Below are 24,071 nucleotides of genomic sequence, written 5' to 3' on the forward strand. Positions count from 1 at the left end.
TTTTTCTTTCTCTTTTTCTCTTCTTTTTTTCTTTTTTCTTTTCCTGTGCTATGGTGAGGGGAAAAAAGGTTAAAAAAAGGAAAAAAAAAGAACATAAATTTTTAACTTATTAGGAGAATACCTAAGAGTGTGACAGCTACATTTTATGGTTAATCAATGCTTAGCTTTATAAAAACCTGCTAAATTATCTTCCAAAGTAACTACCAACTTGCATTCCCACTAGAAATAAATAATTATTCTTATTGTTCTGCAAATTCACCAAAAATTCAGTTTCAATTTTTTTATGGATTTTAACCAGGCTAATAGATATGTAGCAAGAGTGAGTGAGCACAGGCAGACAGAGAGGCAGACAGAGGCAGAGGGAGAAGCAGGCTCCCTGCCAAGCAAGGAGCCCGATATGGGACTCGATCCCAGGACGCTGGGATCATGACCTGAGCCGAAGGCAGCTGCTTAACCAACTGAGCCACCCAGGCGTCCCTGCAATTCCTAATCATATATGATGTTAAACATCTTTTCATTTGCTTTTTTCCATCTCAATCTTCTTGGATGATATATCTGTTCATGTATTTTGTCCCCTTTTTATTTGGTGGTTGTTTTGTCATCGTTGAGTTTTGAGAATTCTTTGTATACTTTAGATACAAGTCCGTTATCACATATGTTACATCTTTTGTAATGGTGCCAAGGTTCTTGGATATTCAATTCCATATTATTGTTCTTGTTTTTGCATTTTAATTTTGGAAACCTCTATTGAAATACCTTCAAGTTCAGTGATTATTTCTTTGGCTGTTGCCAGCCTGTTGATGAGCCTTTCAAAGTCATTCTTCATTTCTGTTACAGACTATTTTATTTCTAATAGATCCTTTTTGTTCTTAGTTTTAATCTCCCTGTTTAAATTATGCATCTGTTCTTACTTGGTGTCCATTTTTTCATTAGGGGCCTCAGCATGGTTAATCATATTAAATTCCTATTCTGATAATTCTAAAAATTCTTGTCATAGCTAAGTCTGGTTCTGATTTTGGTTTGCTTCTTGAGACTGTATATTTGCCTTTTTAACATACTTGTTACTTTTTTAAGATTTTTATTTATCCATTTGACAGACAGATCACAAGTAGGCAGAGAGGCAGGCAGAGAGAGAGAAAGAAGCAGGCTCCCTGCTGAGCAGAGAGCCTGATGCAGGGCTCGGTCCCAAGACCCTGAGATCATGACCTGAGCCGAAGGCAGAGGCTTTAACCCACTGAGCCACCCAGGTGCCCCCATGCTTGTTACTTCTTTTTGAAAGTCAGAGATGAAGTATCCAGTAAAGGAATTGAGGTAGCTATGTCTTCCGTGTGAGATTTTATGCTTATCTGTGTTTACTATTTGCTTTACCAGTAGGAGTCAGAGTCTAAAATTTCCTCTAATATCTTTATTTTTATCTCACTTGTTTTCATTGGATTTTCCTAGAGATTCCTAAATTGGATCTGAAGCTTGCAGTTTTTCATCTCTAATTCCTGTTGTTATATAGGATTCCTACTGGTATGGTGGTAAGATGTTAGAAGATGGGAAACATTCTATAGTTCTATGATTATGTCTTAGTCTTTTATTGAGCCTGAGTTGGGTATTCCTTTTCCTCCACATCAGTAGCTATGGTTGGATTTTTCTCTTCCCAAAGGTTGGTTAGCATTTGTTAAAATCCCTGTTGGTTAGGCTCTTATAAAATAGTTTTCTTCAGACCATGTTAAGGAGAACAGAGAGCATTATACTATTTCAAAATAGCTACTTTTTCCCCACTCTCTGTGGGAAAGAAGAGTTCCCAAGTCTTCAATGTGAGAATTTGACAGTCCTCCTGTTAATAAACTCCTGAGAGTGTGGGAAGCCTATCTATGACTGGGCCTCTTTCTATTTTTAAGTCACAAGCTAGCCTACACTAAGTCTCCAGTAATTCACCACTTAAAATTGAAAGTGTCTCTACTTGGCTCCAGCCACAACCTTCTACTTCTAGGCTTCTCCTTTCATAAACTTTGATTCTTTGTATGTGCCTGTCTGTCTCTCCAGTTGTCATGTAAGTAATCTGTCCCGGGACCTCAATTTCCAGAGAGATCTAAAAAGAGTTGTTGATTTTCAGTTTTTTCAACTTTTTTCTTATTGTGAGGATGGGAGTGGCAACATTCAAGCTTTTTAGATGACAGACTGGAATCTGGTAGAGTGTGTGTGTGTGTGTGTGTGTGTGTGTGTGTGTGTGAAAAGACAGAAGTTTATTAGGTGAAGATGTAGAAAAAGCTATCAAGAATGAGAGGGGTCAGCCCCAACATGGTTGCTGAAGAGGGTATTTAGGGTTGGTCTTTTATAGAAAGCTAACCAGGGAGCTTAAATCCTTTTAACATCTCTATTGATATCACCATTGAAGAGGACTAGTGATAACACCTTCAATGGATTACTTCCTTTTTAGGGTCTGGGTATTCTTTGTTGGTCATAGGTGTTTATCACAAAAAAGACAACCATCCCACATGCCTAGGGCAGGGTAGTCCTGTTTGTTCCCTTATCTCTGGGTTTCCCATACCTCCATATTTTTGCGATTTCTATGAGCCTGATCACAGAGCCCCCTACCTCTCCCTACCTAGCCCATATGTCCCTTACTCATTCCTCCCCTTGACAGTGTCTTTTGTTATAGACTCATCATTTGCAATAATAGTTGTGTGTTACTTTCTATCTTCTAGTTTTCTTTTCTTTTTTTTTTTAAAGATTTTATTTATTTATTTGACAGAGAGAAATCACAAGTACACTGAGAGGCAGGCAGAGAGAGAGAGAGAGAGAAGGAAGCAGGCTCCCTGCTGAGCAGAGAGCCCGACGCGGGACTCGATCCCAGGACCCTGAGATCATGACCTGAGCTGAAGGCAGTGGCTTAACCCACTGAGCCACCCAGGCGCCCCTCCATCTTCTAGTTTTTCAAAGAACATGTAACTTTGAGATAATAGGACATGTTCCTCATTTTATTATCTACTGAATATAATGACTCTATTTTGAATGACCTCAGACTACTTTGAATTAACTCAGTGAACATTGCTTGATAGAACCAGAGAAGTATCTGGGGAAACTATGCAAAATATTGTGTGTGAGTATGACAGTGTGTTTGTGCTTCGTTTTGAATAACGTGATTTTAAACCTAATCATTTATTTTTTAAAGATTTTATTTATTTGTTTCACAGAAAGAGAGAGAGAGAGAGAATGTAAGTATGAGTGGAGGGGAGGGGAAGAGTCAGAAGGAGACACAGACTCACCACTGAGCAGGGAGCCCAAAGGGGGGCTCAATCCAAGGATTTGGGATCATGACTAGAGTCAAGGCAGATGCTTAACCAACTCAGCCACCCAGGCACTCCTAAAGTTAACCATTTAGAAAAACTAGATGTATGATAAGATGCTTCACAAACCTTTTAATATGTGTATATTTTAATGTATGGCAAAAAATTCATAAAGACACTCCCAAAATAAGTGATTTCCCCAATTTTTGTTTAATTTATTAATATGCAGAAACATATTATTAACCTCTTCTGTGTGTTTATGTTTCTAGACTCTTTATTTGTTAAAACCACACATCTTCTTATACCATATTTTCAGTTAGAAGGCAGTGCCTCTAGGGGTGCCTGGGTGGCTCAGTTGTTAAGCATCTACCTTCGGCTCAGGTTATGATCCCATGGTCCTGGATTTGAGCCCCATATTGGTCTCCCTGCTCAGCAGAGGGCATGATTCTCCCTCTTCCTTTCCCCCTGCCTGTGTTCACTCTCTTGCTGTCTCTTTTTGTGAAATAAATATAATCTTAAAAAAAAAAGTAAATTATGCAATTGGAGTCAGTTTTTATTTAACAAAATGATTTTAAAACAATCATGAAAATGGAATGCTACTTTGGTAATAAAATTTGGGAATAAATTAAAAAACAGATATTACATGATTCTGCAACACACAATAGAGGGAATAGAGGTATTTTTAATAAATAATGAGCAATATCAATTGTTAAAAAAGGGAAAAATGGTGGTAGTGGAAATTTTGGGGAAGGTTGTTGGGGACTGGACCATGACAAAGAAAAAAAGTTTGGAGTAAATGGTTAAGATTGGTTTCACTAGACTTTTTCTATGCCTGCATAATATTCCTCTGTGTGTGTATGTATGTGTGTATGGGTCTGTGTCTATCTATGTACTACCTCTTCCTTATCCATTCAGCTATTGATGGATATTAGATTGCTTGCCATTTGCAACAACATATATGGACCTAGAGAATATTACGGTAAGTGAAGTCATGCTGAGAAAAAAAATACTGTATAATTTCACTCATATGTGGAATCTAAACATACACACAGACACACACAGACACACACAGACACACAAGTGAATAAAATAAGGAAAAGCAGAATCAGACCTATAAACACAGATAATAAACTGATGTTTGTCAGAGGAAAAAGGATGGGGGGGTGGGCAAAATGGGTGGAGGGAAGTAGGAGATACAGACTTCCAGTTATGGAATGAATAAGTCATGGGGATGAAAGGTACAGCATAAGGAATTTATTCAACGATATTATAATAACATCATATGCTGACAGGTGGTAGCTACGCAGTGATGAAGACAGTGTAAATTATAAGGATGTAGAATGTTGTGCTATGTTGCACACCTGAAACTAATTAACATTCTGTGTCAACTAGACTATTTTTTTTTTAATTTTAAAAAATAAAGATGAGGAAAAAATGATTGGTTACACTGAAGAGGAGATTAAGAACAGTCCAGGCAAAGGAACAGAATCTCTGAGGTTGAGAGTGAGAAATAATTGGCACCTAGGGATGGGACATTTTAGACCCTAGGAATTATGGAGGAAGGAAGGGCATTGATGAACTTTGGTTTCTCAGAACTCTCACTGGAGACTTCCACAAAGACAATGCACTGCTGTGGCTCTCCCAAATAGATGCAAGCACCTTATATTTATCTTTCTGACAGATTTCTCTGACTATGATTTGATAGCAGGAGGCTTCCGACTTGCACCTCCCATGCAAAATAACTCCAATGCCATACCTACCTCCACTATCAGTCACATTAACAGAATACTTTAACATCTTTGAGGAACAAATTCAGACTTTATCAAAAGTAAAACATCTTCTTTTGAAAGACACATTAAAAAATAAAGAGACAAGTGACAAACTGGAAGAAATATTTACAGTACATATATCTGAACCCCAGAATAAGTGTAACACAAAAAACAGAATTCCAATGTTAAAAAGACTGTTCAGGGAAATCAACAACAATGACAATAATAAAAATAAAGAAGACATCAAGAAATACTCTATAGAGGAAAATGGTAAATAAGCACATGAAAAGTGTGCACCATTACCAGGGAAATGCAATTAAATCCATAATAAGATAGTACGATACATCCAACTGGATGTTGGTTATGGTATGTAACAAACAGAACTCTCTTATATGGCTAGAGTGAGTGTAGAAATGGACAATTATTCTAGAAAACAATATGGTAAATTCTTTTATTTTTTTGATGTTTTTTGCAATTTCTTAAAAAATTAAAAATATAACTTCTTTAAAACTCAACTTTTCTACTGTTAAGTGTTCATCAAGTAAAAAAATGAAATCATAAGCCAAAACTTATAAAAGTGTTAATAAGAATGTTCCTAGGAAATCCGTTCATAATCACAAAAAAATAAAATAAATAAATAAAACTCAAATTTCCATGATTAGGTATAGATAAATAAAACATGCATATTCATACAATAGACTACTATTCAAGAATCAAAAGGACAAATTACTGCTTTGTGCAATAACATGTGTAAATCCCAAGGCATTAAGCTACATAAAAGAAGACACAGGCAGAGGAGGAATTCATACTTTATGATTCTATTTGTAGGAGGTTTAAAACTGACAACGCTATTATACTGTGAAAGAAAGCAGAATTGTGCTTGCTTCTGTGGATTTGTGAGAATAGGGAGGTTATTGATTAGGAACTGAGACAAAGGGAGATACATTAATAAAGTGTGCTTTAGATGCATATAAGTATGTGCCAAAATCTGCAGGACTTATTTAATTATCTGTTCATTTCAATGTTTGTAAATTATACCTCAAAGCAAGAAAAGCACTGGAAGATACTATTTCAAAATCTTGTTGGTGTTTCAAGAAAAGTTATCCTGAAAGAGAAATTAGGATAAAGACACACTTCCCTGCTCTGTTTCTGTGGTCTTCTTCAAGCTTCAAACCCTCATTTGTCTATCATATCTCATCCCTCTTCTTCAGGGATATTTCTCAGGCAATTTTTCCACCTATCCCCTGATCCTCTCCCACTCTCCCTTAACTGAATCCTTACTATCAGCATAAAACATACTCTTATTTCTTTTACCTACGGGAGGAAAGGAAAAACAAAACAAAACAAAAACAAAAAACAAACAAATGGAAAAACCCTCCCTTCAGCATTGTATCTTACTTGTCATAATAATTCCCATGCCAAATTCTGAAGTTTTCTCCTAAATTTAATCTTCTTACAGAACTGGAAATGAGAATACCAGGTTTTCCACTGATAACGAGGACATCTTTGAATTGTTTTTGATTTTTATTTCCTTTACGCCCTATATCACATTCCTGTCTCAACTTTGAAAATACATCCCAATTTCCCTCAACAATTTCTTACCTCTGCGTACTCCAAACATTGTGATCAAAGGCAATATTGCCTTGAGTCTTGATTATTCCTATGGCCTCCTAACAAGTTTCTCTACTTCCATCATCTCCGCTTCTGTCTGTTGTCACTACAGCAGCCAGGATAATCACATTAATATATCACTACTCTGTTCTAAATTCTTTAATGCCATTGCAGAGTGACAGTATCTTAATGACCTAAAATGCTCTTTCCATCTGATATATATTTTTTTCACTTTGAACATTTCTTCTGTTATGCCAAGTCTCCCTGTCTCCCTGTCTTTCCCTTAGGTGGTACATGGAGTAGTTTTCTCCCTTCCCTCCCTCAAGACTGATCAAATGTCTCCAGCTCAGTGATGAGTCCCAGTAACATATTTACAAATTCATGTCCTATATGAGTGTGTGTAGGGGTGTGTGTCCCATCTCCTTTCTCTTTTTTTTTCCTCCATAACATTTATCACCTCTTAACATAATGCATATTTTATTCTATTGTCTCAACCTTCCCAGTAAAATATAAGCTTGATGAAGGCAAGTATCTTTGTTCTGTCTTTAGCATATAGAATCATCCCTCATACATAATAAATATTGAGTCCATAAGCCAATTTTGGAAATTGTAGGTAGTCTTTTAGATCTACCTAGATCTTCTAGGTAGACTTCTAGATCTATCCTTGCAATTTAAAGTTATATTCATATTTTCTGAATTCTATTAAACCTACAGCAAAACAGAATATATTTATAGATGATTTTACATTTCCAGTGAAAACCCTAAACATTAAAAATAGTTCAAGAACATTATCATCAAAGAATATTTACAGCTGCCAGCTGGTATTGGCATAATTATATATATGTATATATAACATGCATATATGATAATATTATATATATTCCAATCATCTCATTAATGTTGGTGGTAATAGCATCAGGGGAAATTCCTCTTTTTTTAATCTCTAACTCCCTGTAAGGAAATATGAAGTAATTTTCTTATTGCAAAGTGAATAATGCTTAAGGAATGAAATCAGTCCCCCATCAGGGAAAAATTGGCAGAAAAGTTGAAATATTTATGACGTCTTTTACAACCAGGCATCTCAGCAGCATAAGCAGAATATGTAGCTATGCTAAAGGCAACAAAATACTACATCTGAACATCTGAGAGGTAAACAGTTGGAATTTCCTCTTTTCCCTGAAAAGTTTGAAAAATAATACAACAAAATCAGAATTGGTATGATATTGTCATCTGGCCCAATTATAACTTTGGCCTTTTTAATCTTAATGCTATGATTCCAGTATGTTGAGTCGTATTTGTGGAATACCTGTATTCATTGAAGGAAATGTATAGTACAATGGTGCTTTCAGGTAGGCTGGTTGGTTTTGTTTTGTTTTATCCCTGCCACATTTTTTCTAAATGCTTAAATTATCAGATAAATAACTTACAGAGGTAAGCATTAAATTTCTTTAATGGATTACATGCCAAGAAATTAAGAACCAGGGTGCCTGGGTGTCACAGTCAGTTAAGCATCTGAGTCTTGGTTTCAGCTCAGGTCATGGTCTCAGGGTCATGGGGTTGAGTCCTGTTTCAGACTGCACACTGTGTGGAGTCTGCTTAAGATTCTCTTTCTCTCTCCCTCTCTCTCTGCCCCTTCCACTCATGTTGTCTCTCTCCCAAATAAATAAGCAAAATCTGAAAAAAAAAAAAAAAAAGAACTCACAACAAGCTAAAATACTGAAGAAAGGATTCAAATTACATGAAGGTGCAAAGTTATTTGTAATCTCTGTTACTCAATGCATCTTGGAAGTAACAAGAAACAACCATAATGTAAGTCATTCATGCTATAATACTTGTGTAATTTATTTGGCATTTTTGAAGAATAGGTTAACACTTCCAATCTTTTTACATTTTCTTAAGGCAATCTTTACTACTGTAATATTCTTAAGTTCTTCTTTCTAGGTTTATTTCAACTCTTTAAATTTTTTATTTATGAATTAATTTTATCATCAGACATGAAGCTGTCTATAATCCATTATGGAGTCCATTCTACTCTTGATCCTGAGTATAATTAGGGTGCATATCATATACTTTGCTTTGGGAAACTTACCACATATAAAATTGCCTTTTGACTTGCTCTTAGTAAGTAGAGTTAGGTTAAGAATGCTTCCTTATCCTAAGTGTCATGAGAAGTAAGGAACAAAATTTTCTAATTTATATATTTTATGAGTCTTGAGACTACTTGTAAATTTTAAGAATTGTCATATATATATATATATATATATATGTGTGTGTGTGTGTGTATATATATATATATATATATTTTTTTTTTTTTCCACTAAGTTAGGAAGGGTAGCTAAACAATCACAAATTGTGGCAGTGGTTAGGTCCATGCCAACTGATCACATGAGGGAGATGTACAAGATATTATTGCCACACATATCCTTTTTTTTTTCCCTATGACAGTTCATTTTCTGTCTCAATTTGACTGTGCCATGTTGCTCAAATATTTGATTAAACTTTATTCTGGATGTTACCATGAATATTTTTTAGAGGAAATCAACATTTAAATCAGTGGATTTCTAATAAAGTAGATTATCTTCCAGAATATAGGTGGCAAGTGTTTGAGGGCCTTAGTAGAATGAAGATTCACTTCTCTTGAGCAAGAAGGCATTGTGCTAGCAGACTGGCTTTGGACCAAAAGACAGCTCTCCTGGGTCTCTACCAGCTGGCCTACCTTCTCTTTCTTTCTCTCTTTTTCTCTCTCTATCTGTATCTACTTTTCTCTATGTCTCTCTCTCTCTCTCCATTTACACATATCTATGGATACACACACACATGCACACGCTTCCAGTGAGTTACATATTTATGTCAGTTGCTAAATTTTTTGCTTCATAGAATGTGGCCTTGGTTCCAAGATATATTATGAGGAATCCCATGTTATTTAATCAAAGCCTCTATGAGCTTTTGATTAGCGCTGAAGTTCAAGGTATTGTAGACAAGGAAGGGAAACTCATACTCATGAGATTATGTGCTTATCTGGTCAAATGAGTCACTGTTCTGTCCCTGCTGAAAGGGTGAAATGAATATGACATAATTAGTTTGTCTCTGTGCTGATTAACCTCCTCAAAAAAATCAAGAAATCAAGAGCTCACTATCCACCTCTGTTGCTAATGAGTCAAATGCCAATCAGCAACAATAGCTGGGTTAGCTTTAGTAAATGTCAGCCCATGTTGTTGGGCCCACCTATAGACTCCATCTCTATCATCATGACTAGTCTGTTAAAGAGTGAGTTTTGCAAGTATCGGAATGATAAAGGACAGAAGCTAGTTGACACTGACTGGCTAATTCATCTCATACTTGATTGTTTAGTGTCTCTTCTGCAATAAGTGCTCTTTAACAGGCATTAATGTCTAATAGAGAGATCTTTATTCATTTATACATAATCTCAAAGATCTGTTTGCATTCTTTTTCCTTTCTTTAATCCTCAATTTTTCTTTCAGGCCGTTAACTAACCAAATAAGCCATCTTTGAATGCCCATAAACTCATGCATATGCTTAACTCAAGCCAATTCTCTCTCCATATAAAAGGGATGACCAGGTACAGCATCCAAAAATGCCAACAAATAGGAGGAACTTCCCTTACCATTGTGTTTTAGGATCACTCTTGAGTGTAGCTATAATGCAGCAGCAGTTTACATTTAGTGTGGCACCTTCCTATACTGGGCATATTCATCTGTGAATGAAGACTGATTTTCTTCTTTCTTTGGCAGCTCGTCATAAGGACCTCCCATTAGGCAACAGGTGGGAATTGAAGGAGAAATCTCAGTATAGGCATGGTAGAAGACATTGAGTTCATTTGTTCTGTTTCTTTGTGACTTAGGAACCTACTCAAGTCACTTCCTGTATGTACCACTTCAATGTTAATGATGAATTGCATCTGGGCCTGCCCAATCTTACCCAGGTAGGACTGATATTACCAGCACATGACAAGTGTTTCTGGATACATGGTTAAGTATGGTCTTATTATAGTACATTAAGGATTTGTGCTATGAACTTCCTTTTGGGGCTTGGCAGAAACTCCACGTAGTGTCCTTTTAAAAATCCAGATACTACTTATTGAATGCTCAATTATATGGGTCAAACGGCAGGGATACCTGTACTGTGACCTCCTTTTGAAAGTTTCTTGCTCTAGGCATCATCCAAAATAGTCATCCTTCCATGTCTCAGGATTGAGCTGTAGTCTAAAGCATGACATAAACATGTTGCTTCTCATCATGAAAAGTCCAACCCAAGCACTGTGTCTCTTACTTAATGGTAAAAAGCAAGATGCAATAATTTATACTTTACTTTGTACAGATACCATCACGACTCAAATTGTTAGATTCTGAACTGTTACCCATGTAGCTGGCTTCTGACTCTTACAGTTTATCTCCAACTTGCTTGAACATATTATTTCATTAAGGTTTCCAAAGTATTTTCCATTTGTCAGTCACCACATTTGATTAACATGATTTCATTATTGTAGTAGATCAATTCAACATGTCCAGATGGCCCAGTAAACTTTGTAATATATTATGATATAAGGTAAGAAAATTAATATGACATGATTGCAAATGTCATTAACACACTAATAATGTCATTAATATTAATATGACATTATTGTGAATGCTTGTGGAACTATTGTGAATTAATATCGTTCCATGTGAATGAAATTGACTTCTTACTCACTTTCATGATGCATATGGAAAACAGTCATTCATAAGATTAATAGCTGCTTATTACATACACAAATTAACACTAAACTTCCCTAGTGAAGTTATCACATTAGGTGCAATAAGTAGAATGTGGGTTACTACTTGAGTATTTTATCAGTAAGTCATTGCTACTTTGGTCCACCTAGTTTTTGCAAAGAGTAACCCAACAAATTCAATGTAGATAAAATAGAGAACATCTCTGCATCCTTTAATGTGTTTGAAGGTGGAGTGATATATATCATTCCATTGTTTTTTTTTTAAAGATTTTATTTATTAATTTGACAGAGAGAAATCACAAGTAGACAGAGAGGCAGCCAGAGAGAGAGAGAGGGAAGCAGGCTCTCTGCCGAGCAGAGAGCCCGATGCGGGACTCGATCCCAGGACTCCAGGATCATGACCTGAGCCGAAGGCAGCGGCTTAACCACTGAGCCACCCAGGCGCCCCTTTCCATTGTTTTTTTTAATTTAATTTTTTTCAGTGTTCCAAATTTCATTGTTTATGCACCACACCCAGTACTCCATGCAATATGTGCCCTCCTTAATACCCACCAGCAGGCCCACCCAACTCCCTCCCCCCAAAACCCTCAGTTTGTTTCTCAGAGTTCACAGTCTCTCATGGTTCATCTCCCCCTCCAATTTCCCCCAACTCACTTCTCCTTTCCATTTCCCAGGGTCCTCCATGTTATCCCTTATGCTCCATAAGTAAGTGAAACTATATGACAATTAATTCTCTCTGTGTGAGTTATCTCACTTAAAGCCTAATCTCTTCCAGTCCCATCCATGTTGATACAAAAGTTGGGTATTCATCCTCTCTGATGGAGGCATAATACTCCACTGTATATATATGGATCATATCTTCTTAATCTATTCGTCCATTGAAGGGCATCTTGGCTCTTTCCACAGGTTGGCGACTATGGCCATTCCTGCTATGAACATTGGGGTACAGATGGACTTTCTTTTCACTACATCTGTATCTCCGGGGTAAATACTCAGTACTGCAATTGCAGGGTAATAGGGTAGCTCTATTTTTAATTTCTTAAGGAGTCTCCACACTGTTTTCCAAAGTGGCTGCACCAGCTGGCATTCCTACCAACCGTGTAAGAGGGTTCTTCTTTTTCCACATCCTCCACAACATGTATTGTTTTCCATCTTGTTGATTTTGGCCATTCTGGCTGGTGTTAGATGGTATCTCAATGTGCTTTTGATTTGAATCTCCTTGATGGCTGATGATGATGATGAACATTTTTTCATGCGTCTGTGAGCCACTTGTATGTCTTCCTTGGAGAAGTGTTTGTTCATGTCTTCTGCCCATTTTTTGATGTGATTATCTGATTTTTGGGTGTTGAGTTTGAAAGATTCTTTATAGATCTTGGATATAAGCCCTTTATCTGTACTGTGACTTGCAAATATCTTCTCCCATACTGTGGATTGCCTCTTTGTTTTGTTGACTGTTTCCTTTGCTGTGCAGAAACTTTTGATCTTGATGAAGTCCCAAAAGTTCATTTTTGCTTTTGTTTCATTTACCTTTGGAGATATGTCTTGAAAAAAGTTTCTGTGGCCAATGTTCAAAAGGTTACTGCCTATGTTCTCCTCTAGGATTTTGATAGACTCCTGCCTCACTTTGAGGTCTTTTATCCATTTCGAGTTTATCTTTGTGTATGGTGTAAGAGAATGGTTGAGTTTCATTCTTCCATACATAGCTGTCCAATTTTTTTTCAGCACCATTTATTGAAGATAATTTTTTCCACTGTATATGTTTCTTGTTTCGTCAAAGAGTATTTGACCATAGAGTTGAGGGTCCATATCTGGGCTCTCTACTCTGTTCCACTGGTCTACATGTCTGTTTTTGTGCCAGTACCATGCTGTCTTGGTGAACACAGCTTTGTAGTAAAGCTTGAAATCAGGCAACATGATGACCCCAGTTTTGTTTTTCTTTTTCAACATTTCCTTAGCTATTCGGGGTATCTTCTGGTTCCATACAGATTTTAGGATTGTTTGTTCCAGCTCTTTGAAAAATTCCAGTGGAATTTTAATCAGGATAGCATTGAAAGTATAGATGGCTCTAGGCAGTATAGACATTTTCACAATGTTTATTCTTCCAATCCATGAGTGTGGAATGCTCTTCATTCTTTTTGTGTCTTCTTCAGTTTCTTTCATGATTGTTCTGTAGTTCCTCAAGTACAGATCCTTTACCTCTTTGGTTACATTTACTCCAAGGTATCTTATGGTTCTTGGTGCTTTAGGAAATGGAATCAATTCCCTAATTTCCTTTTCTATATTTTCATTGTTAGTGTATAAGAAAGCAACTGATTTCTGTACATTAATTTTGTATCCTGCCACATTACTAAATTGCTGTTATGACTTCTAGTAGTTGGGAGGGGGAGTCTTTTGGGTTTTCTATATAAAGTATCATGTCATCTGCAAAGAGAGATGCAAAGACAGACAGTTTGACTTCTTTTTTGCCAGTTCGAATACCTTTTATTTCTTTGTGTTGTCTGATTGTTGTTGCTAGGACTTTTAGTACTGTGTTGAATAACAAGGGTTAGAGTGGACATCCTTGTCGTGTTCCTGATCTCAATTGGTAGGCTGTCAGCTTTCCCCCTTTGAGGATGATATTCGCTATGGGTTTTTCATAGATAGATTTTATGAAGTTGAGGAATGTTCCCTCTATCCCTGTACTTTGAAGTGTTTTAATCAGGAATGGATGCTGTATCTTGCCAAATGTTTTTTCTGCATCAATTGAGAGGACCATGTGGTTATTCTCTCTTCTCTTATTGATTTGTTCTACCACATTGACTGATTTGTGAATGTTGAACTACTCTTGCATCCCATGGATAAATCCCACCTGGTCATGATGGATAATCTTTTTAGTGTACTGTTGGATCCTATTAGCTAGGATCTTGTTGAGAATCTTGGCATCCATATTCATCAGGGGTATTGGTCTGAAATTCTCCTTTTTGGTGGTGTCTTTGCCTGGTTTGGGGATCAAAGTAATGCTGGCTTCACAGAAAGAGTCTGGAAGCTTTCCTTCTGCTTCTGTTTTTGGAAACAGCTTCAGAAGAATAGGTGTTATTTCTTCTTTGAAAGTTTAGTAGAATTCTCCAGGGAATCCACCAGGTCCTGGGCTCTTGTTTTTTGGGAGGTCTTTGATGACTGCTTCAATCTCATTACTAGATATTGGTATATTCAGGTTGTCAGTTTCTTCCTGATTCAGTTCTGGAAGTTCACTGGTTTCCAGGAATGCATCCACTTCATCTAGGTTGCTTAAGTTATTGACATATAACTGTTCATGATATATTTTTTAAAGATTTTATTTATTTATTTGACAGACAGAAATCACAAGTAGGCAGAGAGGCAGGCAGAGAGGAAGAGAAGCAGGCTCCCTGTCGAGCAGAGAGCCTGATGTGGGGCTCGATCCAAGGACCGCTGGATCATGACCTGAGCTGGAAGCAGAGGCTTTAACCCACTGAGCCACCCACGTGCCCTGTTCATAATATTTTCTGATGATTGTTTCTATTTCTTTGGTGTTAGTTGGAATCTCTCCCTTTTAATTCATAATTTCATTAACTTAGGTCCTCTTTCTTTTCTTTTGGATTGGTTTGGCCAGTGGTTTCTTGATTTTATTGATTCTTTCAATAAAAAAACCCATCTTCGGGTTTTATTGACGTGTTCTCCTATCTCAATTTTTATCTCATTGATCTCTGCTCTAATCTTATTTCCCTTCTTGTGCATGGGGTTGGCTTAATTTGTTGTTGATTTTCCAGTTCTTTAAGGTGTAAAGAGAATTGGTATATTCAAGATTTTTTTTTTTTGAGTGAGGTTGGGATGTCTATGTATTTCCCTCTTGGGCTTATAAGGTATACAAACAAAAAGAGTGACAAATGTAAGTGAAAAGGAAAAAACAAAACAAAACAAAACAAAAATAGCCAAAATAAACCCCAGAGATAAGATTTATATAATACCAGAACAAAAACAAATGCACAGAAACACTGACAGAAGAAAAAGATAGTAGGGTGCTTATAAATCCTCAGTGTGGGTGAGGAAGGTTATTTTGATTCTTCCTGGCTTATATTAATATCTTTGTTAAAGGACTCAACTTTTCAGAGATAAAAGGAGTTTAAAACTGGTTTATATATAGGGGTAGTATTGATTAGGGAAAGAGGATTGCCTTGCAGCTTATATCTATATGTATATTTTTAAAATTAGGGGAAAAAAAAGAAAAACACTGGTATATGTATTTAAAAAGCTCAAGTTAAAAGGTTATTATGGAATATGTTGTATTAAACCTCTAATTGTAATGATAAGTAGGTTAAAAAATTAAAAAGAACAATAGTGAGAACAAATTAAGTATAAAAGTTGCATCTAGGAAATATCCAGGTTTTAGGGCAATACTGGGAGCTTAATATATTGTTTTCCCCTGATGTTGGGGTTTTACGTTCTTATGGAAATCCTGTGATGGTTGTCCTCTACTTCTTTTGGCTTGCTTTCTGGGGAGGGGACTGCCACATTGTTTTTCAGTCAGTCTTGCTTGGGTTGAGGTCTCCTGTCCCCTATCAAGAGGCTTGGCTCTGTGGATACAGGTTTTTCAGGCTTTTGTTCTCTGGAAGTTTTTTTCTTGGCAGCTTTTTGTCGCTTTTCAGAGGTTTAGTGGAAAGCAAACTGCACCCAGAACTCTGTCTCAGAGAGAAGCCTGTCTGCACCAATCTGGGTGGTCCAAAACACACAGAGTCTCCCTCTGCAAACTCTGCTAAACCCTGCAACCTCCCACAGGCAGTGCACATTCCCTGGCACCATCCCAGGAGTCGCCCAAAGTGCCTGCTTATCTTTGCACCCCCATGCCACTAAAACCATGAGTGATACTGGTCCAGGGAGGCCACTTATGGTGGTTTCTTTGCCAGGACAGCTGTCTGGGGTCCAGGCCTCAGGGTTTCACAGGTCACCACAGAGGGCTACTGACCAGAGATCGTGATGGGTTCCTTCAGGAGGGTCTGGAACATCCAGACCCTCTTCTTCTCCTAGAGACCACTGGCTACTGGCCACATGGAGCTTTCTCGGGTGCGAGTGGGGAGTGGGTCAGAGCTTGGTCCTGAAGTACTCACAGAGTTGCAAAAGGCTGTAGTTCTAGAGAGCACAGGCTGGCATCCACACCTGACTCCCTCATGTGGGGATGCGAATGTGCCCAGCCAAGTGGTGATGCAAGCTGCACAGCCCTGGGGACTCAGGGACCAGGAGCTGGAAGCTCTGCTGTACTCTCTCTTCCCCAGGTCGTCACCAGAGGTGGCCGTCATGGTTCCATGGGCTTAGCCCCATGCCCGTAATCACCCGATTCCACCAGTTGCCCCTTTCAATCATTTGCTCTTTTTGAGTGCTTTTAACCAGTTTCCAAGTTAATGCTCGTGCCCATTCACAGAGCATTCTCATATGGGATATTACTTTCTAATGCGTTACTCTGGTGGCTCTCTCCCAACTTCTGTTTATCCTCCGATATCAGTCCGGCTTTCCCAATCTGCTTTACATCTCCACTGGTGTCTTCTGCCCCTGTAGAGATTAAGAAGTGTATAATCCTACATCTCATGGGTTTATTTCATGGGTGTTCAGAATGTTCTGTTAGATAATTAGCTCTCTTTAGGGGATTGGTTGAAACAGGGGCTCTTCTCTGCCATCTTGTCCCTCCTCCTCCACTGTTTTTTTTTTTTTTACTTCTGGACCTGCTCAGGTCACTTCTCATATGTACCATTTCAATATTAATGATAAATTGCTTCTTGTCATGCCCAATCTTACCATCGGGTGGGACTGACATGACCAGTTTATGATAGGTGATTCATGTAAAATATACCCGTAAGTATTTATACATGAAAATATGTATATATCTTTAAAAAAATATGTGAAGTATTTTTTTTAAGATTTTATTTATTTATTTGAAAGAAAGAGAGAGCACAAAAGTTGGGGGTGCAGCAGTGGGAGGAGGAGAAGTAGGCTCCCTGCTCAGCAGGGAACATGACATGGGCTCAATACCAGGATCATGGAACCATGGCCTAAGCCAAAGGCAGACACTTAACCAACTAAATCATCCAGGCACACCTTGAGCCCTGGAATATTAAGTATTTTTTTAAATGCTTTATATTTTATTTTATTTATGTATTTTTAAAGATTTTATTTATTTGTCAGACAGAGATCACAAGTAGGCAGAGAAGCAGACGGGGGCAGGGGTGGGGGGAAGCAGGCTCCTTGCTGAATAGAGAGCCCGATACGGGGCTCAATCTCAGGACCCTGGAATCATGACCTGAGCTGAAGGCAGAGGCTTTAACCCACTAAGCCACCCAGGAACCCCTAAAAAAACTTTATATTTTAAAGATGTTTAAGGTTACACCAAAATTGAAAGGCAGGTACAGATGTCTCCCATATACTTCGTTCCTTTATATATCTAAATGGAGATCTATATCTATATCTATATCTATAGATATATATCTTTCCACATTGTCCCTATATATCTCTATATATAGATATATATCTATCCCCATTGTCAATGATACCTATCAGAATAGTATTTTTTTTAACCAAAGATGAATCTCTACTGAAACATCATAATCACTGAAAGTCCATTGTTTACCTTTGGGTTCACTATTGGTGCTGTGCATTCTATGGTCCTGGAAAACATACAATACATATATCCATCATTATAATAGCATACAGAGTATTTTCACTGACCAAGAAATCTGTATTCTGCCTAGTCATCTCTTCAGCCACTCCTTAAACCCCTGGAAATCACTGATCTTTCATAATATCCATATTCTCCTCTTTTCCAGGATGTCATATAGTTGGAATTATACAAAGTATAGGCTTTTTATATTGGCTTGTTAACATAAGTAATGCACATTTATAGTTCCTCTATGTCTTTTCATGGCTTAATAGCTCATTTCCTTTTAGTGCTGAATGTTCCACTATCTTGATGTAGCACAGTTTATTTATCCATTCACCTACTGAAGGGCATCCTGGTTGCTTTCGAATTTGAGAAATTATAAATAAAGCTGTTATAAACACCTTGTTCAGGGTTTTGTACATTTTAAATTCTTTTGGATGAATACCAAGGAGATTAATTGCTGAATTATATGGTAGGAATGTGTTTCATTTTTGTAAGATATTACCAAATAATCTTCTAAAATGACTGTATCTTTTTGCATTGATTGAGATTTCCTGTTGTCCCACATCCTCACCAATATTTGGTGTTGACAACAGAGTTGTAGATTTTGGCTATTTGAATAGGTGGGTAGTGATATCCAATTGTTATTTTAATTTGAACTTCCCTGATGATATATTATATGGAACATTTTTGCATATGCTTATTTGTCATCTTCTTTGATGAGGTATCTGCTAAGGTCTTGGGTCCATTTTTTAAATCAGATTTATTTGTCTGAATTAAAAGTCATCCTCATATCAAAAGTCATGGAGTATTTCCCCTACATTAATTTCTAGCAGTTTATAGTTTTGTGCTTTTCATTTGTGACCCATTTTGAGTTAATTTATGTGATCAGTGTAAGTTACAGGTCATATTTTTACATGTATGTGCACATTTTAGTGTCATTTGTTAAGTATATTATCTTTGCTCCCCATTGTATTACCTTTTATCTTTTATCAGACATGAGTTAACTGTATTTATGGGGGTCTATTTCTGGGTTCTTGATTCTTTCCTATTGATCTATTTGTCTACTTTTCACCAATACTACACTGTATTGATTAGTGTAGTTTTTTTTTTTTAATTTTATTTATTTATTTGACAGAGAGAGATCACAAGTAGGCATAGAGGCAGGCAGAGAGAGAGAGGAGGAAGCAGGCTCCCTGCTGAGCAGAGAGCCCGATGCGAGGCTCGATCCCAGGACCCTGAGATCATGACCTGAGCCGAAGGCAGCGGCTTAACCCACTGAGCCACCCAGGCGCCCCTGATTAGTGTAGTTTTATAGTAAGTCTTAATGGCAGATAGTGTCAGTCCTCCAACTTCGTTCTTCATTCTTCCCCTTTTAATAATGTGTTGGCTATTCTGGATCTTTTCCCTCTCTATATAAACTTTAGAATAAGTTTGTTGATATCCATAAAATACTTGCTGCAAAACTAAGTACATTCTTATCATACAATCTAACAGTTGTACTCCTTGATATTTACCCTTGGAAGTTAAAAACATGTTCACAAAAAACCTTCACACAGATATTTATAATAGCTTTATTCATTCATACTTGCCAAAACTAGGAAGCAACCAAGATCTTTCAGTAAGTGAGCAGATAAAGTGTGATACATCCGAGAAAACAAGATGCTACTCAGCAGTAAAAGAAGTTGAGTTATAAAGCCATGAAAGACATGGAGGAAACTTAAATGCATCTTACTAAGTTAAAGAAGCCAAAATGAAATGTCCACATATTGTATAATTCCAAATACATAGCATTCAGGGAAGGGAAAAATATGGATATAAAAAAGTGATCAGTGGCTTCTAAAAATGGTGGAGGAGAGGGATAAATAGGTAGTACATGGAGGATTTTCAGAGTATTTTCAGAAAATACTCTGTTTGATGCCATAATGATAGAAATGTCATTAGACATTCATCTATGAGAACATAGAATGCACAAAGCCAAGAATGAATGGTCAGTAAGGAACTTCTTGTGATTATGATGTGACAATGTAGGTTCATTAATTGTAACACATGTACCACTCTGGTAGGGGATGTTGCTAATGGGAGAAGCTATGCACGTGTTGGGGTGGGAAGGGGGCATAAGGGAACTCCCTGTATGTTCCCCTATTGTGAACCTAAAACATCTCTTAAAAAATAACCTTAGTAAAATTAACAACCCATTGGTCTACCTTGGACTTTTATTTGATTATTTATCTATACTAATTTTTTTTAACATCTTGAATTGGTTATCTGGAAATTATTGACTCACTGAAAGTACACAGATCTTCCAAATGTAGAAATTTTATAGAATAATACAAAATCATATTAAAGTCTTTAAGGGGCTAAAAATATAAAGATTTTGGTGGGAGATTATGAGTTTCTCAAAATTCTAAAATATACTGAAAACCTTAAAATTACCATTAACTTCAAACTCTTTCACTTTCTTTCCTCAAAGTGAAAGGAGCACTCCTTTGATTTTTTAAAAAGAATAAACTGTATAAATACTCAAATAGGAATAACCCTAGTTTACCTATCAGTCATACTTTCAAGTAAGTATGGGTTTTCATGACAAAAAACAAACAAACAACAACAGCAAAAAAACCCTTGCTACTTCAACACACAACTCAAACAATCCAGAATGAGTATGGGATTAAGTGACAATGCCATTTGTGTAACCAAGTCAAATAAGGGCATCTATTCTCCAGAAACTTGGGTTCCATAGATGGATTTTAATAAACTGTAACTGATATAATTACTTGTTATTTATTTGAAAGGAGAACGCTAGGAGCAACAGAGAAATGTTGTTTTTGCTTTGTTTGTATTGTGCAGAGATAGCAGCATGAGACAGAGGCAAGGATCCCAGATCTGAAGTTTCTGAAGAAATTCAGGTGAGATCTGATGGCCAAATGGAGCTGTGTGAGCTTCCAGGGAAGAAAAAGAATCAGCTCTCTTGTCCTCACTCTCAAAATGTGAAAACCAGGAAAATGCTCTATTGACCTATGTACTTTGTCTAGCACATAACACAAGACAAAAATGAAATGCCTTTGTTTTTTAAATACAGGCTTGATTTTATGATCTCTTCTTTGACTTGTTACTGCTTTATTCTCTTATCTAGTATCTTAATCAACTATTTCCCTTAGTTCCTCCCTTAAATCAAATATAACATTACTGGGTGCCTGGGTGGCTCAGTGGGTTAAGCCGCTGCCTTTGGCTCAGGTCATGATCTCAGGGTCCTGGGATCGAGTCCCACATCGGGCTCTCTGCTCAGCAGGGAGCCTGCTTCCTCCTCTCTCTCTCTCTGCCTGCCTCTCTGCCTACTTGTGATCTCTCTCTGTCAAATAAATAAATAAAATCTTCAAATATAACATTACTTATATTCTGGGGGGAAATCCAAAGCAAATGTATCTGAATGATTTTTCAGCTCAACTTAAAGTGGGACTTACACAAGGAAGAGACACTTTATAGTATGATATGGTGATCAGAAACTGAAAACAATTGCACATACACTTTATTCTTAGAGTTGGGATGATGCACACATACCATTTTTCTTACATTCTCTGTTACTTAGAGAGACAAACAAATGCTCAAACACTATTTCCACATATTTTAACACTGTTCTTTTTTTCAACTCCCATACATTACCTGGGTTGTTTAAAGATTACGGCTCTATTTTGCCATCTTGCTTTTTCATTACATTTTGTAGTTTCTATTTTTTTTTCTATCTGGTAACTAAAACTGCCTCTGCTACCTTGATATGTGTTTTTCTCATTCATCAGTGAAATTAAATATATATTGGAAACTGAATTTTAAAGTCTTACATTTATTATTTTTCGGAACCTAATTTTAACAATAATTCTTGTATAAATAAATGATAGAACATGAATAAACATGTTCTTTTTACAACAAGATTATAAAACATAAAGTAAAAAATTGCAAGGACCCTTCAGCTTCAGGCTCCTCTCATGCCGATTTTATAAAACAATTTCCCAAAGATAACATGTTTTTATTCTAGTGACTCTTTTGTTTTATTTACAGGTCACAGAAATAGAAATGCAAATTCCTTCATGAATATGAGTTTTGGGGAGACTTGGACCTATCAACAATCTGACTCCTTCGATGCTTTACTAATTCTTAAATCCTTGGAGTTACCTGAAGCAGAATTATGAATTCTTGTTGTCATTCACTCAGAATTCTAGGTTAGCAAGTCCCTAAGGCAGGAAAGAGTTAGAGTGAATAGCAGGACTTTAGCTGGCCTATGATTCAGCATGTGTTCCTGGCTGTTTTCTTTGTTGTGGGCTACAGAAAATGGGATGGATCTGTTCTGTATCGATGCTGATGCTCTCTAGAGATGCTGACAGAGGTTAAGAAATAAATGGTTTGAGGTGGGTCTATAAAAGTGGCTCTCATGTTGGCATATCTGTTTTATGGTTTTAAAAGAGAACTATCTATATCCAGTTAATAATCTCATTTCATCTTGAGTTCCTGCATTGTTAAACTAAACATAAAGAACCTCTTGGAACAAAGCTGTGCATAGGTTTTGACTGTGCCTTTTATGTGACTGGAGCTCACTCTGGTAGGCTGGGAATTCATTAGGTAAATTGGCACTGCAATTGGTTGTGCTTCTATTGAAGAAGAAGAAAACACTGGCATGAAAATTCTGTGAAACAGCATAATTTAAAGGTGAATTGTTTCCTCCAAATATTGAATCCCTTGAATTTGGGGTTTGCTTTCAGGCAATTGAAATTTTCCTAGCACATTTAAACCTAAAGGGATTTATTAGCAAATATTAGGAAGATATAAAATTATTGGAAGTAGGTTATAAAAGATCCTGGCCACACTTCAGGAATGATTTCACCTTCCAAATTAAACTGCCTTTACCATAATCATGTTCTCCATTGCAGAAACAAACAAACAACTTAGAATCAGAGAGCAGAGATGACATACCTGCATTCTCTCTGTCCTGATCTGGGGCAGCACAAGGGATGCCTCAAGTTCCATATCCCTTTGCTTTTAATTCAGTTCTGAGTCTATTTCATGTAAGTTTATCTGCCTGAGCAAATAAATTGCATCCAGAAAACCAGATGCAAAGACATCGAAGGAGTGCAGTTCTTGAACCTCTCCAAATATGAATGCACACTAGAAGGAAACACGGTGGCTGCTAAGCATCAATACATACCACATTTCTGTCACATCTTTAAAAATAATTTTGTAAAGTTTACTATAAATTGAAATTGTGTATATAAGACCCAGTTGCAGTTTATATTATATATTTAAAGGTGTGTTCCTGTGAGAAATAGAAAAAATCAGTATCAAATTTTATTATGGGACAGAAAGTCCCTGGTGCCCTAAATTCCCTAATGCTTTTATTTTTGAGTGAATGTGATTATCTTTGTTTTTTGTGTATAGCATACAGAACTAGGGAGAAAAAAAAAATCACTGCTCTAAATTTTTTGGTTAACTTTAATTGACTGACTGATGTTAAAATTTTCATGGAATCAGTAATCGGAACCTAGGAATTTCTTTAAGCAAGATACATTTTATTTGTAAGCAAGAGAAAAATAGATGTCATTATACTAGAATATTCTTTTCCTCATCTATGGACTTTTTCCTTCACATTGAGACCTACCTCAGTCTCCATAAGTTGCTAGGACTCACCAGTCTTTAAAAAAAACTCTTATGGGGCACCTGGGTGGTTGTCATAAAGCCTCTGCCTTTGGCTCAGGTCATGATCCCAGGGTCCAGGGATCAATCACTCCCTCCCCCTTTGGGCACCATGTTCAGTGGGAAGCCTGCTCCTCGCTGTCCCGCTCCCCTTGCTTGTCTTCCCTCTCTAACTGTCTATCTCTGTCAAATGGATAAAATAAAAATCTTAAAAAAAAAAAGAAGTCCTTTAAAAAGAAAAAAAAAAAAAAACCCTCATACCCATGGTTATGGTTTATCACACAAAAAGACAGTTTAAAATCAACAAAGTAAAAAGATGCGTGGGGTGAATGAAGTTCAGATAAATCAGTGGAAGCTTT

The 24,071-nt window shown here is 36.9% G+C and overlaps 1 long non-coding RNA gene across 1 annotated transcript; it reads left to right on the forward strand.

The window, feature by feature from the left end:
• Positions 1-1,130: 1,130 nt before the first annotated feature.
• On the forward strand, positions 1,131-23,321 carry LOC131811096 (uncharacterized). The gene is made up of 4 exons (XR_009345804.1): positions 1,131-1,311; positions 10,521-10,601; positions 20,881-20,939; positions 22,087-23,321. It is a non-coding gene; the product is annotated as an uncharacterized LOC131811096 (long non-coding RNA).
• Positions 23,322-24,071: the final 750 nt, after the last annotated feature.

This window comes from Mustela lutreola, chromosome 11, assembly GCF_030435805.1.
Source record: "Mustela lutreola isolate mMusLut2 chromosome 11, mMusLut2.pri, whole genome shotgun sequence".
Taxonomy (NCBI): domain Eukaryota; kingdom Metazoa; phylum Chordata; class Mammalia; order Carnivora; family Mustelidae; genus Mustela; species Mustela lutreola.